The sequence below is a fragment of the Eurosta solidaginis genome, chromosome 3, assembly GCF_040869045.1.
Source record: "Eurosta solidaginis isolate ZX-2024a chromosome 3, ASM4086904v1, whole genome shotgun sequence".
Classification (NCBI taxonomy): domain Eukaryota; kingdom Metazoa; phylum Arthropoda; class Insecta; order Diptera; family Tephritidae; genus Eurosta; species Eurosta solidaginis.
This window is the reverse complement of record NC_090321.1, coordinates 148,163,122-148,180,319: the sequence shown is the minus strand read 5'-3', so window position 1 is coordinate 148,180,319 and position 17,198 is coordinate 148,163,122. Positions and strand designations below refer to the sequence as shown.

The window sequence follows — 17,198 nt, the reverse complement described above, 5'->3', positions numbered from 1 at the left end:
TTTGTCTATATGACTATATCTAAAATGCTATTGTCTTTTTTTTTCAATAGAAGCGATTTTTGAATGGAACAAAGCCATAAATGAATGGACAAATAATAGATAACTTTCGCTGGGGTAATTATTAAAAAACGCTCAATCATTGCAGGTGGTTTGTTTTGAGATAAAAGCAGATTTTTATAATCTGTCTCAACGAATTCGTAAAAACAATTTATATGAAATAGAACAAATTGCTCCAATCCATGAGGGGCCGAATTGTGTATAATATGTGCGGAACATCCGATCCCAATCAATTCAGCATTGAGATTTTGTAGTCTGTGAAAGATGTTAATTTTATACTCAGTTGAGCAGAGCTCACAGAGTATATTAACTTTGATTGGATAACGGTTGGTTGTACAGGTATAAACGAATCGAGATGGATATAGACTTCCATATATCAAAATCATCAGTATCGAAAAAAAATTTGATTGAGCCATGTCCGTCCGTCCGTCCGTCCGTTAACACGATAACTTGAGTAAATTTTGAGGTATCTTGACGAAATTTGGTATGTAGGTTCCTCGGCACTAATCCCAGATCGCTATTTAAAATGAACGATATCGGACTATAACCACGCCCATTTTTTCGGTATCGAAAATTTCGAAATATCGAAAAAGTGCGATAATTCATTACCAAAGACGGATAAAGCGATGAAACTTGGTAGGTGGGTTGAACTTAAGACGCAGAATTGAAAATAAGTAAAATTTTGGACAATGGGCGTGGCACCGCCCACTTTTAAAAGAAGGTAATTTTTGCAAGCTGTAATTTGGCAGTCGTTGAAGATATCATGATGAAATTTGGCAGCAACGTATTACTATATGTATGCTTAATAAAAATTAGCAAAAGCGGAGAACGACCATGCCCACTTAAAAAAAAAATTTTTTTTTAAGTAAAATTTTTACAAAAAATTTAATATCGTTACAGTATATAAGTAAATTATGTCAACATTCAACTCCAGTAATGATATGGTGCATCAAAATACAAAAAAAAAAAGAAAATTTCAAAATGGGCGGGGCTCCGCTCTTTTTCATTTGATTTGTCTAGGATACATTTAATTCCATAAGTCGAACAAATATTCACCAATCCTTGTGAAATTCAGGTAGATTCTAGGACGATAACTGTTTTCTGTGAAAAAGGGCGAAATCGGTTGAAGTCACGCCCATTTTTTATACACAGTAGATCGTCTGTCCTTCCGCTCGGCCGTTAACACGATAACTTGAGCAAAAATCGATATATCTTTACTAAACTCAGTTCACATAATTATCTGAACACACTTTGTATTCGTATAAAAAATGACCGAAATCCGACTATGACCACGCCCACTTTTTCGATTTCGCAAATTACGAAAAATGAAAAAAATGCCATAATTATATACCAAATACGAAAAAAGGGATGAAACATGGTAATTGCATTGGTTTATTGACGCAAAATATAACTTTAGAAAAAAACTTTGTAAAATGGGTGTGACACCTACCATTATTAAGTAGAAGAAAATGAAAAAGTTCTGCAGGGCGAAATCGAAAGCCCTTGGAATCATGGCAGGAATACTGTTCGTGGTATTACATATATAATTAAATTAGCGGTACCCGACAGATGATGTTCTGGGTCACCCTGGTCCACATTTTGGTCGAAATCTCGAAAACTCCTTCACATATACAACTACCACAACTCCCTTTTAAAATTCTTATTAATACCTTTAATTTGACACCCTTATTATACAAACACATTGCAGAGTCACCCCTGGTCCACCTTTATAACGATATCCCGAAAAGGCGTCCATCTATAGAACTAACGCCCACTCCCTTTTAAAATACTCATTAACACCTTTCATTTGATACCCATATCGTAAACAAATTCTAGAGTCACCCCTGGTCCACCTTTATGGCGATATCTCGAAAAGGCGTCCACCTATAGAACTAAGGCCCACTCCCTTTTAAAATACTCATTAACACCTTTTATTTGATACCCATATCCTACAAACAAATTCTAGAGTCACCCCTGGTCCACCTTTATATCGATATTTCGAAAAGCCGTCCACCCATAGAACCTTTTAAAATACTCATTAACACCTTTCGTTTGATACCCATATTGTATAAACGCATTCTAGAGTCATCCCTGGTCCACCTTTATGGCGATATCTCGAAAAGGCGTCCACCTATAAAACTAAGGCCAACTCCCTTTTAAAATACTCAATAACACCTTTCATTTGATACCCATATCGTACAACCAAATTCTAGAGTCACCCCTGGTCCACCTTTATGGCAATATCTCGAAAAGGCGTGCACCCATAGAACTAACAACTTTCATTTGACACCTATATTGTACAAACGCATTCTAGAGTCACCCCTGGTCCACCTTTATAAAGATATCCCGAAAAGGCGTCCACCTATAGAGCTAAGGCCCACTCCCTTTTAAAATACTCATTAACACCTTTCATTTGATACCCATGTCGTACAAACAAATTCTAGAGTCACCCCTGGTCCACCTTTATGGCGATATTTCGAAAATGCGTCCACCTATAGAACTAAGGCCGACTCCCTTTTAAAATACTCATTAACACCTTTCATTTGATACCCATATCGTACAAACAAATTCTAGTGTGACCCCTGGTCCACCTTTATGGTGATATCTCGAAAAGGCGTCCACCTATAAAACTAAGGCCCACCCCCCTTTAAAATACTCATTAACACCTTTCATTTGATACCCATATCGTACAAATAAATTCTAGAGTCACCCCTGGTCCACCTTTATGGCGATATCTCGAAAAGCCGTTCGCCTATAGAAATAATGCCCACTCCCTTTTAAAATACTCATTAACACCTTTCATTTGATACCCATATCGTACAAACAAATTCTAGAGTCACCCCTGGTCCACCTTTATGGCGATATCTCGAGAAGGCGCCCACTTATAGAACTGAGGCCAACGCCCTTTTAAAAAACTCATTAACACCTTTCTTTTCATACCCATACAAACAACACATTCCAGGGTTACCCTAGGTTCATTTTCCTACATGGTGATTTTCCCTTATTTTGTTTCCATAGCTCTCAACTGAGTATGTAATGTTCGGTTACACCCGAACTTAGCCTTCCTTACTTGTTTCCATTGCGATTGACTCCTCCGAATTCGTATTCGTGTTGTCAGCAACAAAAGCACATAATTATTACATGAGTGCTGGTAAATCGTAGAAGCGGGGACATTTAGAGTATAAGCGGGGACGCTGGGACAAATCGTCGAAATCGGGGACAAATCCCCGAAAGTGGGGACATCTGGCAACCACAAATATATGTTATTGATAATTGGAGAGAAATTGCAAATTTCACAAAAGGCGATTGTTACTCGGACATGTTTCTGAATTTCACTTCTTCATCAGCTAGCTTCTCGGGAGCTGAATATTGAACTCTAATCTACAACATTCATACCAGTGTAAAGGCATATGCCCTTAATTAACCACTCAGCCATATGAATGCCCCGCTGTTCGCCTTGCAATCTATCTCTAAGTGTAGTTCATTTTATTCACCATGTGTAGGTAGATATAATTCTATATTCTGTTTAACCTAATGGTGTTGAATTTTTAGGCGCGCTTAAAAGTTTAGTAACATTAGTTTGGATGTTTACAGTATCCACTGTTACCTTAGCAATGTAATCATATGTGGTGTTGAATTTTTAGGCGCGCTCAAAAGCTTATTAACATTAGTTTGGCGGCCACCGTGGTGTGATGGTAGCGTGCTCCGCCTACCACACCGTATGCCCTGGGTTCACACCCCGGGCAAAGCAACATCAAAATTATAGAAATAAGATTTTTCAATTAGAAGAAAATTTTCCGAGTGTATTTCTGTCATGAAAAGTTCTCAGGGAAAACTCATCTGCCTTGCAGATGCCATTCGGAGTCGGCATAAAACATCTAGGTCCCGTCCGGCCAATTTGTAGGGAAAATCAAGAGGAGCACGACGCAAATTGGAAGAGAAGCTCGGCCTTAGATCTCTTCGGAGGTTAGCACGCCTTACATTAATTTTATTTTTTAACATTAGTTTGGATTTTTACAGTATCCACTGTTACCTTATCAATGTAATCATATGTATGTAATTAGCGAGACCGGCTCAAATTGCTTTATACAATGGTTTTTGTTATTGATAATTAGAGAGAAATTGCAAAGTTCACAAACGGCGATTATTACTAGGACATGTTTCTGAATATCACTTCTTCATCAGCTAGCTTCTCGGGAGCTGAATATTGAACCCGAATCTCCAACATTCATACCAGTGTAAAGGCAGATGCCCTTAACCACTCAGCCATATGAATGCCCCGCTGTTCGCCTTGCAATCTATCTCTAAGTGTTGCCTTTGTTGTAGTTCATTTTATTCACCATGTGTAGGTAGATATAATTATATATTCTGTTTAACCTAATGGTGTTGCATTTTTAGGCGCACTTAAAAGTTTAGTCACATTAGTTTGGATTTTTACAGTATCCACTGTTACTTTATCAATGTAATCATATGTATGTAATTAGTGAGACTGGCTCAAATTGCTTTATACAATGGTTTTTGTTATTGATAATTAGAGAGAAATTGCAAAGTTCACAAACGGCGATTGTTACTAGGACATGTTTCTGAATTTCACTTCGTCATCAGCTAGCTTCTCGGGAGCTAAATATTGAACTCGAATCTCCAACATTCATACCAGTGTAAAGGTAGTCATATGAATACCCTGCTGTTCGCCTTGCAATTGATGCCATTGTTGTAATCATAAAAACAACTGCCGGACTCCATTTTTTGTCGAAGGATGAAGTCGAAATTTGTTTGCATGATATCTTTTAGATTAATTAGTTCTGAGCAATAACTTGCTTTGTCACTTACGGAAGCATCCGAATTAAAACCCAAAGGCTATGACCTTTTATTAGGTCCACTTTCTGATAATAATACATACTCATGCACAAACTACCTGTAATTGTTGTACAATCTGCAATTTTTATCAGGTTACCCAATATATAGCTTTCCTTCAAAATAAATTTATATTTCTTTATTTCCAAAAGACATTCAGAAATAAATGTATGTACATAATTTAACACAAAATGATTTCTTCACAAAACTTGTCCTTGGATTTTGATTCGGATGATTCAGTCCGCGACCCGGGTTATTCTCCACAGACAAGCAAATTTTTAACTAGAACTAGTGAATCTGAAAGGTATCCGGCAAAAAGTTGAAATTTGACCCGTCGTTACAAAATAGAGTTCTGCAGTTTTTTTATGATTTTAAAGAAGTGGAATATAATATTTGCAGTCTTGCACACTTTAACCGAAGTCTTAACACAGATTATTGATGATAAGCTCATGTCAGGCACGATAAGCGCGAAATGTTTATATTGTGATGTACGCCTAAAAGATAATAAAAATCTTACTTCGAACTTCATAAAACACCTGCGTATAAAACACCCGGAGAAGCATGCGGGGATAAGCACTCAAGCCGTACAACAACTTCATTGGGTGGGAAAAGCTTTTACGAAAAGTGATGAGCTATATCATTGACACGGCATCACCACTCTCAACCGCAGAGAGGGAATCCTTCCGAAAATTGTTTAAAGGAATGTCGCTAAAGGTGATGAGTCGCCCAAAATTAATAACCAAACCAGACGAACGATTTACAAAAATGTTTGGTATAATAAAAGAGCTCATATCGACAAATAAGTACTTTTGTACGACGGCCGATATATGGTCTTCAAAGCATAAAAGTTTCTTCTGGCACACTAGCTATTGGCTGGATAACAAATTTAACAGGGATTCGGTAGCACTAGCGTGTAAAAGGTTTTCTGGGGTGCTCAACTACCTACGCATTTGGTTGGTTACAAGGTATATGGTGAATTTTAATATTTTTTCTATCTTTCGGGGCACCCTCCTAAAATATGCTAATAGATCAGAAAATGATTATTGCAAAGTTTGAGGCCAATCCGATAATGTTAAAAGGTGCCTCAATGAGGTCAAATTTGGGAAAAACAGGGATTTTTCAGAAAAAAATTTAGTATTTCGTCAGTAAAAGTGAAACTATTTATGCCAGGAGCTTGACTCGCATGCCATTGAATATTCTAGTGTCCATACACGTTTGCATGGAAATTAAAAATTAGGGATATCCACTATGACCTGATGTGATATATGCTAAATTCTGCTAAAAATAACCGTTTTATAAAAATATTATTAAGATCAAAATCAATACAAATAAAATTACCTATCGAATGGTGTACGAATCAAATTCCTGGCATATGTGGCTCCACTTTTACTGACGAAACGCAAAAAAATTTTTCTGAAAGATCGCTGTTTTTCCTAACTTTGACCTCAATGAGGCACGTGTTAACATTATCGGATTGGCCTGAAACTTTGTATGTGTAATTTTCTAATCTATTGGCATTTTTTATGGGGGTGCCCCAGCGGAAAATCTAAAATTTATTTTTTTGTGGCCACCCTAATACGCATACATGAAATGATAGCAGATATAAATAATAATCTCGGTCTGGTATCATCAAAAATTCTGGGAACCGTCACAGACAATGGGTCGAAATTTGTAAAGGCTTTCAAAGAGTTTGGCATGTGTAACTAGGACGATTTTGATGACTCTGATGATGACACGGACGGTAGTAGTGATAATTCGTCAATAGAAAATATTGTAGCCTTACCGAAACATATAAGGTGTGCCAGTTACACACTGAACTTAATTACCACTACTGATTTTATTAAAACTCTATCAGAGGAGCGTGCAATATTAAGCAGGCATAAGCAGGTACAAATGATTCAAAGATATAGTTTCAAATCGTTTTTAAACTTAAGTTTTCATTGAAAGATTTTCAGAAAATGCAGTATTTTATGGAAAAAATCGTACTGTCCTAAGACATCAGAAATAATAGTAGAAACATTAGGATCATCTCTAGTTACACCTGTGGTAACAAAGTGGAACTCAACATACGATTCTGTATGCCGGCTGTAAGATCACAAAAATAAATTAAAGGAACTTTTTGAGAAGCTAGATATAGGAAAAAAGGCAGTTTGTCTGCTACAGATGTATAGTATTTGGAAGAATATAAAGAAGTAATGTCTCCTTTTGCTGAAACATTCGATTTTTTACAAAGAGAAGATAATATGTTATATGGTTATCTTCTTCCTTCGCTTGTGACACTTTGTGTAAAATTTAAAAAAATCAATTTATTGGTTAATTATTGAGCTCAAGGTCGCAAGGATAAAAAAACACCATATATTTTGCGGTATTATAATTTATATAATTGGTCTATATTTTGTTTCAATCTGAAACCATCCTCAGGAACAAATGAACTTGATCGACTTGTCCAATCGTCGTAAATCATTTGTACCTCGGCGATGTAGTACATTCATTTGTTCCTGAGGATAGTTTCAGATTGAAACTGAAATATCGATCAATTATATAATTTATAATACCACAAAATATATGGTGTTTTATTTATCTTTGCGGCCTTGAGCTCAATAATTAACCACAAAGTTAAAATACACTATTAACAAAACTCAAAGAAATCAAGTTAGGCAAAAACCTCATTTATTTAAAGGAAGTGGCGAAAAGTTGGAGCACAAATTAGTTTTACGATTTGAATCATACTGTGACGAATTTAGTGAAATTCCGCTTATTTGAAACCCTCTGCTAACGTTCGAATCGTTAAACTGTTGAATAAATAACTCCAATATTCTATAATGCAAAATGGTCTTTATTAGACTACTTTGAAAGTACTTCACAATAACACTTATGCCAATAGCGTGCTTAAATCAAAACTGAATGCTTACTACTCAGCTTTTATACTCTCCTGAGCTTCATTCCATATTTCTACTAAGGTCTAGTAATTTCTCGAACTTCATGTTTGGTTACCAGCCATATCTTGGTATACTTGTAGGTAGTTTGTAACCATATGCGTGTGTATATGCGAGTATTATATGGGCTGATGATTACATGCGTTTGTGCGTATCTCTCCGTTGCCTTGTATCACGGTTGCCACTTTGAGTCCATTTGGACCAAAAATGGTCCCTTCCAACCCCATTTGGTCCACTGGCCCATTTTCTTCAATTTTGGTCCTTTTTAGGCAGTTGCCACGATTTTGGTACTTTTCTTTCTCTTTCACTCAGGTAAAAATTCACAATATTGCCCAAAAAATTTGCAGCACATTCGTTAACCCACATATAATTTTGAATTTACTTGAATGGATTTCTCACCACAAAAAATTCTCAGTCTATAAGAATGCACGAAAACAGTGACATTTCACCAAGGAAATAATTTAGGCGAGGCATTAAAAAGAAAAGTATTGGCAAACACACTGTCGTTAATTGTTGATGAAATAGCCGACTTATAAAAAAACTCTTGTTTAATATTTATAATAATAATGACTAGATATATCCATCGGTTATTAAACACTTAGTGAAAGATTTTTGTCACTAGTAGAGCTAAAAGTATGTATTTCAAATGCACGTGCGCCTCTAAGTAATTTGACAAGGCTTGCAACTGATGAAGCATGGAGTTTAATGAATTGAAAACTAAGTAAAATAATGAAACTAATTTATTTTATATTAAGTGTACTTGCCACTTACTTAATTCAAGCCTACCGAGAGCTATTGAGAGTTTGTGAAGGCACGTCGATATTTAAATCTTTTTCACCCAGCACAAGAAATATTTTAACTGTAAGGCAGTAATACTTCTTGAAGGCGATAACTTTATTGATGTACAACGAATGCGATTAAAAAATTTTATTTTTACATTCAGCTTTTGAAGCAAATGCAAAAGAGATTTGATTTTGGAAGAAATATTTTGTGTAAAGTTATCCCCGTAGGTGCTGGCATTAACCCCTGATGCCAGGTATCAAAACTCACACTTACTGAATATAGGCTATGATATAAAGTTTAAACGTTTAGAGAAAAAGTAGGCATCTATAGAAATAGAACTAACAAAATTGCTTAGTTTCATTTATGCTCTACTGAGTTTTCCACATAGTTCGACCAGAACGCAAATTTATGAACCCTTCCGTACTAAAACTTAACTGCGCTATACATTTTATTTCATTGCAACCAACAAGGTAATGCTGGAACTAAAAGCTTTGTGAGCAAATTTAGGTTCACAACGTTAGGTTGGTGAACGACATACACCTATTCTAGAAATGTGAAAATATAATACCATGAACTACATTTTATTTTTGTTTGTTCCTTGAATTTAAGCAAGGTATTTATTATGTCCAGTAAAATTTTATATAGGAAACCATGGAGACATCCTAAAGTTTTGTGTTTTACAACGAATACGACCTCCTTATATACCAATAAAATAAAACAAAAGTTTGGTCCTTTTGTTTGAGATTTGGTCCTTTCTTTCCGCGAATTTTGGTCCCAAATGAAAACATGGTGTAGCAACCGTGCCTTGTATATATGTGAGTAAATGATTCATTTGTTTACGTACACAAGAGTGGCAGCTTCCTTTAGTGTTGCTGTGTCTCTATTTAATAACCTTAGTGATTTGAGTATCAATTAGTGATGCTAATATTCGTCACACTGCCCTCCACCTAAGTCCGATCGTCCCGATCAGACAAATCTCTCGATCTAAACGCTGCTAGCCTCTCCAAATGAACCACCCTTCTATTTTGTGGTTTCCCAATGTTTTATTTGCGGTAGATGGCATCACTGATCCTCTTCACAACCTTGTACGGGCGTTCCTAACTGCACCAAAATGCACCATGCTTCAACACTGCTAGCAACACTTACCAATGAATTCGGAGTCTGTATCTTCTCCTCGATTTTAGTCGATGACTCTTCCACATCAGGATAAAAAGTGTGTTCATCAACGTCTATTCCTTCCAATTCCATAGCTTGCCTTAGTCGTGCCTGAAGCTTGAGTTTATTGCCGGTTGTATTCAATCCACGGCTCTCCAACTCCTTCTTCAGTTGCTGGATCTTCAATTCACTCCACTTTGCCGTGTCCTTGTTATACTCTGCAACTCTGGAGTTTATTCAACAATTCCTTTTCTGACACCAATTGTAACGAATTTCGGGGAATTCCGCTTATTGGAAACCTTCTGCTAACGTTCGAATCGCTAAAGTGTTGAATAAATAACTCCAATATTCAATAATGCAAAAGGGTCTTTATTAGACTACTTTGAAAGTACTTCACAATAAAACTTATACTTCACAACCAATAGCGAGCTTAACCCAAAACTGATTGCTTACCACTCAGCTTGCTCTGCTTTTATACTCCCCGTTGCTTCATTCGCATATTTCTACTAAGGTCTAGTAATTTCTCGAACTTCGTGCTTGGTTACCAGCCATATACAGGTATACCTGTAGTTTTTAACCATATGCGTGTGTATATGTGAGTCCTATTTCGGCTGCTGATTACATGTTTTTGTGCGTTCCATTGCCTTGTATGTATGTCAGTAAATGATGATTGATTTGTTTACGTATACAGGAGTGGCAGCTTGCTTTATTGTTGTTGTGCCTTTATTTAATAACCTTAGGGATGTGAGTATCAAATAGTGATGCTAATATTCGTCCCTATACTGTAAGCTATCTGAAAAAAATTATGACGCCGTTGTTGCGGCATTTTTTATGCCCTAGCATAAAGCTCAGATGGTATAAAGCCTTACAAGCTTTATCAATGTCCACCGCAGATATGTACAAAATTGTTATCACTGAACCAACTCGCCACGCAAGAACACACATGGAGTCGAATTTGGAAATCCCGGGCCGACCGATGCAAAAAGAAATGGTTTATTTTTTGACTCTAAAACACCAGGTATTAATACCATATTCTTCACCTTTGTATGCATTTATGGAAACGATATCTTTATTAACCTTAAATTTTTTAAAATATATGAGCTATTCGAAAAAATAGGCCATGATCAACCAGCACCCTTACGATCACCTAACTTTGACAAAATGATTGGAGAAGAATTTTACAGGTATCTTAATGATACATCAACAGATTTCAATATGCTTCAGAGTTATCCTCTTATGAAGGACCTATCACTCAAAATGAATACGCCCTTAGCTTCCTCCGCCCCAGTAGAGCGTTTATTTTCTTTAGCAGGCATTGTTTAAAGTCCTAAAAGGCAATCAATGAAGGACTTTTCGTTTGAAAAGCTAGTACTAATGGAGGCAAACACAAAACTACTTTAATATTGTTAGCTGTTGTACAATTTATACTTATTTAATATGTTGTTTTACTTCTTGTTGCTTTCTAATATGAATTTTACTCATATTCAATAAACATTTTATAACAGATGTTGTACATTTTGATTTTCCATTTATGAATCAAACTGAAATATTTTATCAGAAAAAGTACTTTCGTGTACTTGCAAGTATTTCGTAGGTATATCTACTTGTACTTTTGGATTCGTAGTACAAGTACTGTAGTATTTATACTTTGTACTTAGATTTGAAGTATTTGAGTACTTGTACTTATTTGGTACTAGTACAAGTATGTACTCAGTACTTTACAGGTCTGCTAGTTTGTATATGCATTAGGGTCATACCACTTGACACTCTGGTCAGCCTCTAGCCAGCATTATACCAGATGACATAAAAGTTATTATAAACACAAATATCCTACAAATTGACATACTAGTAAGTTTACCCTATTGCAGTATTGGGTCAGAGTGACTCGTGTCTAAAAGGATAGTATATTTTCCGCTTATGCAAGAGGTGGATTACGTATATTTATAACGGGCTCACCAGGCGCGACCCGAAAAACGTATTTTCCCACTTACTTTGTCAGGCTTATATGCTCCTTGTGCTTATCTGGATCAAACTGCTAAGTATAAATATGCATGATAACTCCAAGAAGTATTCATTTGGCGGCTCTGCAAAATTTTCAATGTATGTTATTCAAGTCAGGCGACCAAACTGGCGACTAGTTGGAACATGAGCAGTTGGCCAATTTCTTTAAAAGTTGCTAGCAGCGATTCTTTATCCGTTTCCTATAAGGTGCGGGAGACTAACTGAGAATTTTGTTGCGCCGTTGTACTAAAATCAAATGTATAAGGCATTTCGCTTGGTGGTAGTACTGCTGTCGAACGTTAGTCCTCAGACTGACCAGTCGATAATGTAACGCCATCGTCGTTAACGTCTAATATTTGCATCATCTGATCCTTTCACATAGTGAACACATTGTTCTTGTGCTTGGTCAGCTACATGGCTAGATTGAACGAAAATACACAAGAAATACTGAGAAGATAATCATTAATTTTGGAAACTATTTAACATCTTTTGCGGTACCAGGGCATATTGCCTTTATAGTGCAGTCGTCAGCAAAAAAAATATTAGTAAATACATCTGGTGCCAACCCCTGTTTTATTCTCGTAGATTTTGAACTTTCACTCCTAAATTGTACCGGCCAATTAGATAATGGGGGAAGGAGTGAGCCTTTTAACAGGGCAAATGCCACTATCACCGATAGTGGTAGAGCTATGCATTTTACGAAAGCCATGCTGATACCTGGTAACCGAAAACATGCGTTTAAATAGGGAATTAGAACAGAATGATACCGGTATATACGACTGACCATCGTTAGTTGGAGTTTCTTTTGCTTTGGCTGTGGAATTATTCTCGCCATCCGGGCCGAGCGAAAGTGTATGATAAAAAAATTATAATAGTTAAGTTTATCATACAAATTTATATTAAGTCGTGCTATTTAAATCTCAAAATTTCATTCAGATTAATTAAAAACTATTAAAACTTGTAATATACGATAATAATATATATTTTTGGTTTTAAGTAATAATATAAATAAAAAAAAATTTGTATGATCTAGCCACGTCCCCATGTTTATCAGTTTAGAAATTATTTCTGTCTAGTTTATTTGGCTTTAAAATAGAGCAAAATACATAACAGCATGCAAACAGATAACTTGAACGGTCCAATTTATTTATTATACAAATTTTCAGCCAAGAAACTAGGGAAAAGCATAATTTTTTTAATTCTATATTAAATATTACTTACTTACTTACTTGATTGGCGCTTAACTGTCTAAACGGTTATGGCCGTCCAACAAGGCGCGCCAGTCGCTCCTTCGCTCCGCCAACCGGCGCCAATTGGTCACACCAAGGGAGTTTAAATCGTTTTCCACCTGTTCCTTCCAACGGAGTGGGGGCCGCCCTCTACCTCTGCTTCCATAGGCGGGTTCTGATAGAAACACTTTCTTGGCCGGAGCATCATCTTTCTTTCGCATAACATGACAAGCACAGCCGCTGCGTTTTAATTCGCTGGACTATGATAATGTCTGCGTATAGCTCATACAGCTCATCATTAAATCTTCTTCGGTACTCGCCATCGCCAACGCGTAGAGGTCCATAAATCTTTCGAAGAACTTTTCTCTCGAACACTCCCAAAGCCGTTTCATCTGCTGTTGTCATGGTCCATGCTTCTGCCCCATATAGCAGGACGGGTACGATAAGTGACTTGCAGAGTATGATTTTCGTTCGCCAAGAGAGGACTTTACTTTTCAATTGCCTACCTAGTCCAAAGTAGCATTTATTGGCAAGATTGATTCTTCGCTGGATTTCAGTGTTAATGTTGTTGCTAGTGTTGGTGCTGGTTCCCAAATAAACGAAGTCTTTTACTATTTCGAAATTATGGCTGCCAACAGTAGCGTAGTTACCAAGGCGCGTATGCGCTGACTCTTTGCTCGATGACAGCAGGTACTTCGTTTTGTCCTCATTCACCATCAAACCCATCTTTACCGCTTCTTTTTCCAGTTTGGAGTAAGCAGAACTAACAGCGCGGGTGTTTAGGCCGATGATATCAATGTCATCAGCATATGTCAGTAATTGCACGCTTTTATAGAATATTGTTCCAGTGCGGTTAAGTTCTGCAGCGAGTATAATTTTCTCCAGCATCAAATTAAAGAAATCGAACGATAGGGGGTCACCCTGTCTGAAACCTCGTTTAGTTTCGAACGGCTCGGAGAGGTCCTTCCCAATTCTGTCTGAGCTGATGGTGTTGCTCAACGTGATTTTGCACAGCTGTATAAGTTTTGCGGGGAAACCAAATTCAGACATAGCGGCATATAGGCAGCTCCTTTTCGTGCTGTCGAAGGCGGCTTTAAAGTCGACAAAGAGGTGACGTGTGTCGATTCTTTTTTCACGGGTTTTTTCCAAGATTTGGCGCATTGTGAAAATCTGGTCGATGGTAGATTTACCAGGTCTGAAGCCGCACTGATAAGGTCCAATCAGCCGGTTCCCGGTGGGCTTCAATCTTTCGCACAATACAATTGAAAGGACCTTATATACGATATTAAGAAGGCTGATTCCACGATAGTTGGTGCATTTTGCAGTATCCCCATTCTTGTGGACTGGGCAAAGAACACTTAGATTCCAATCGTCGGGAATGCACTCGTCCACCCATATTTTGCTAAGAAGCTGATGCATGCGCCTTACCAACTCCTCGCCGCCGTACTTGAATAGCTCCGCAGGCAATCCATCAGCGCCCACAGCCTTGTTCTTTTAATCTGGTTCTGCTATTCTAACTTCGTCATAATTGGGCGGGGGGACATATATTCCATCATCATCGATTGCGGCATCGGCTTCCTCATCTCTGCGCGGTGAATCCCTGCCTCCATTTAGGAGAGAAGAGAAGTGTTCCCTCCATAAGCTAAGCACACTCTGGACATCAGTTACAAGGTCGTCGTTTTCGTTCCTACAGGACTTTGCCCCGGTCTTAAAACCTTCCGTCTGTCGCCGTATTTTTTGGTAAAATTTTCGAGCGTTATTCCTGGTGGCTAGCAGCTCAAGCTCCTCGCACCCTGTTTCGAGCACCGGTAAAGTCAATCAGCCTCAGTCCGTTAGGAGAAGTTTCATTGTGTAGGCTGAACTTTCCGACTGTAGGGCCAAAAACACCTTCTTTGCCCACCCTGGCGTTAAAGTCGCCAAGCACGACTTTTATATCATGACGGGGGCAGTGCTCGTATATGCGTTCTAATTGTTCATAAAAAGTGTCTTTTACATCATCGTCTTTCTCTTCTGTCGGCGCATGGACGCAGATGAATGATATATTAAAAAAAAAGATTTGCTTTTATTCGGATAGCGGCGAGACGCTCGTCCACAGGCGTGAACGCCAGAACTTGGCGACGAAGTCTCTCTCCCACCACGAATCCTACGCCGAAACTGCGCTTATTCGTATGGCCACTCCAGTAGATGTCACAATTTTTGATCTTCTTTCTTCCTTGCTTCGTCCAACGCAGTTCTTGGATGCCGGTGATGTCAGATTTTGCTTTGACGAGGACATCAACCAGCCGGGCATCTGCACCAATCCCATTCAGGGAGCGGACGTTCCATAAACTCTAAAAACATAATTTTAAATAAAGTCTTATGATGAAAAACAATTTTTTGCAAATTCTTCTATAAAGAATAATGTTTCTGGTAAAAAATTCGACATAGTTTACGTGCTAGCCTTGATAAACTTCTATTAACTAATGGATCGAAGAGGGTATCGAGCTCAGGTATTCAGCAAGAATAGCAAACTACTCACAACACTAGGGTTACTGACTTATTGGAGATATTAAAGGTTAATCTTGGCGGCCACCGTGGTGTGATGGTAGCGTGCTCCGCCTACCACACCGTATGCCCTGGGCTCACAGCCCGGGCAAAGCAACATCAAAATTTTAGAAATAAGGTTTTTCAATTAAAAGAAAATTTTTCTAATCGGGGTCGCCCCTCGGCAGTGTTTGGGAAGCGTTCCGGGTGTATTTCTGCCATGAAAAGCTCTCAGTGAAAACTCGTCTGCCTTGCAGATGCCGTTCGGAGTCGGCATAAAACATGTAGGTCCCGTCCGGCCAATTTGTAGGAAAAATGAAGAGGAGCACGACGCAAATTTGAAGATAAGCTCGGCTCTCTTCGAAGGTTATCGCGCCTTACATTTTTATACTCAGTTGAGCAGAACTCACAGAGTATATTAACTTTGATTGGATAACGGTTGGTTGTACAGGTATAAAGGAATCGAGATAGATATAGGCTTCCATATATCAAAATCATCAGTATCGAAAAAAAATTTGATTGAGCCATGTCCGTCCGTCCGTCCCTTAACACAATAACTTGAGTAAATTTTGAGGCATCTTGATGAAATTTGGTATGTAGATTCCTGGGCACTCATCTCAGATCGCTATTTAAAATGAACGATATCGGACTATAACCACGCCCACTTTTTCGATATCGAAAATTTCGAAAAAAACAGAAAAAATGCGATATTTCATTTCCAAAGGCGGATAAAGCGATGAAACTTGGTAGATGGGTTGACCTTATGACGCAGAATAGAAAATTAGTAAAATTTTGGACAATGGGCGTGGCACCGCTCACTTTTACAAGAAGGTAATTTAAAAGTTTTGCAAGCTGTAATTTGGCAGTCGTTGAAGATATCATGATGAAATTTGGCAGGAACGTTACTACTATTACTATATATGTGCTAAATAAAAATTAGCAAAATCGGATGAAGAACACGCCCAATTTAAGAAAAAAATTTTTAAAATCAAATTTTAACAAAAAATTTAATAACTTTACTGTATATAAGTAAATTAAGTCAAAATTCAACTCCAGTAATGACATAATGCAATAAAATACAAAAATAAAAGAAATTTTAAAAAGGGCGTGGCTTCGCCCATTTTCATTTAGTTTGTCTAGAATACTTTTAATGCCATATGTCGAACAAAAATTTACCAATCCTTCTTAAATTTGGTAGGGGCATAGATTCTATGACGGTAACTGTTTTCTGTGAAAATGCCCAGTTTTTATACACAGTCCACCGTCTGTCCTTCCGCTCGGCCGTTAACACGATAACTTGAGCAAAAACCGATATATCTTTACTAAACTCAGTCCACGTACTTATCTGAACTCACTTTATCTTGGTATAAAAAATGGCTGAAATCCGACTATAACCACGCCCAATTTTTCGATATCGAAAATTACGAAAAATGAAAAAAATACCATAATTCTATACCAAATACGAAAAAAGGGATAAAACATGGTAATTTGATTGGTTTATTGACGCAAAATATAACTTTAGAAAAAACTTTGTAAAATGGGTGTGACACCAACCATATTAAGTAGAAGAAATTGAAAAAGTTCTACAAGGCGAAATCAACAGCCCTTGTAATCTTGGCAGGAATACTGTTCGTGGTATTGCATATATAAATAAATTAGC

General features: G+C 37.5%; 1 protein-coding gene across 5 annotated transcripts in view; it reads left to right on the top strand.

The window, feature by feature from the left end:
- Positions 1–17,198, top strand: part of SiaT (Sialyltransferase) — a 92,279-nt gene that overhangs the window by 73,463 nt on the left and 1,618 nt on the right. The window lies entirely within an intron of this gene.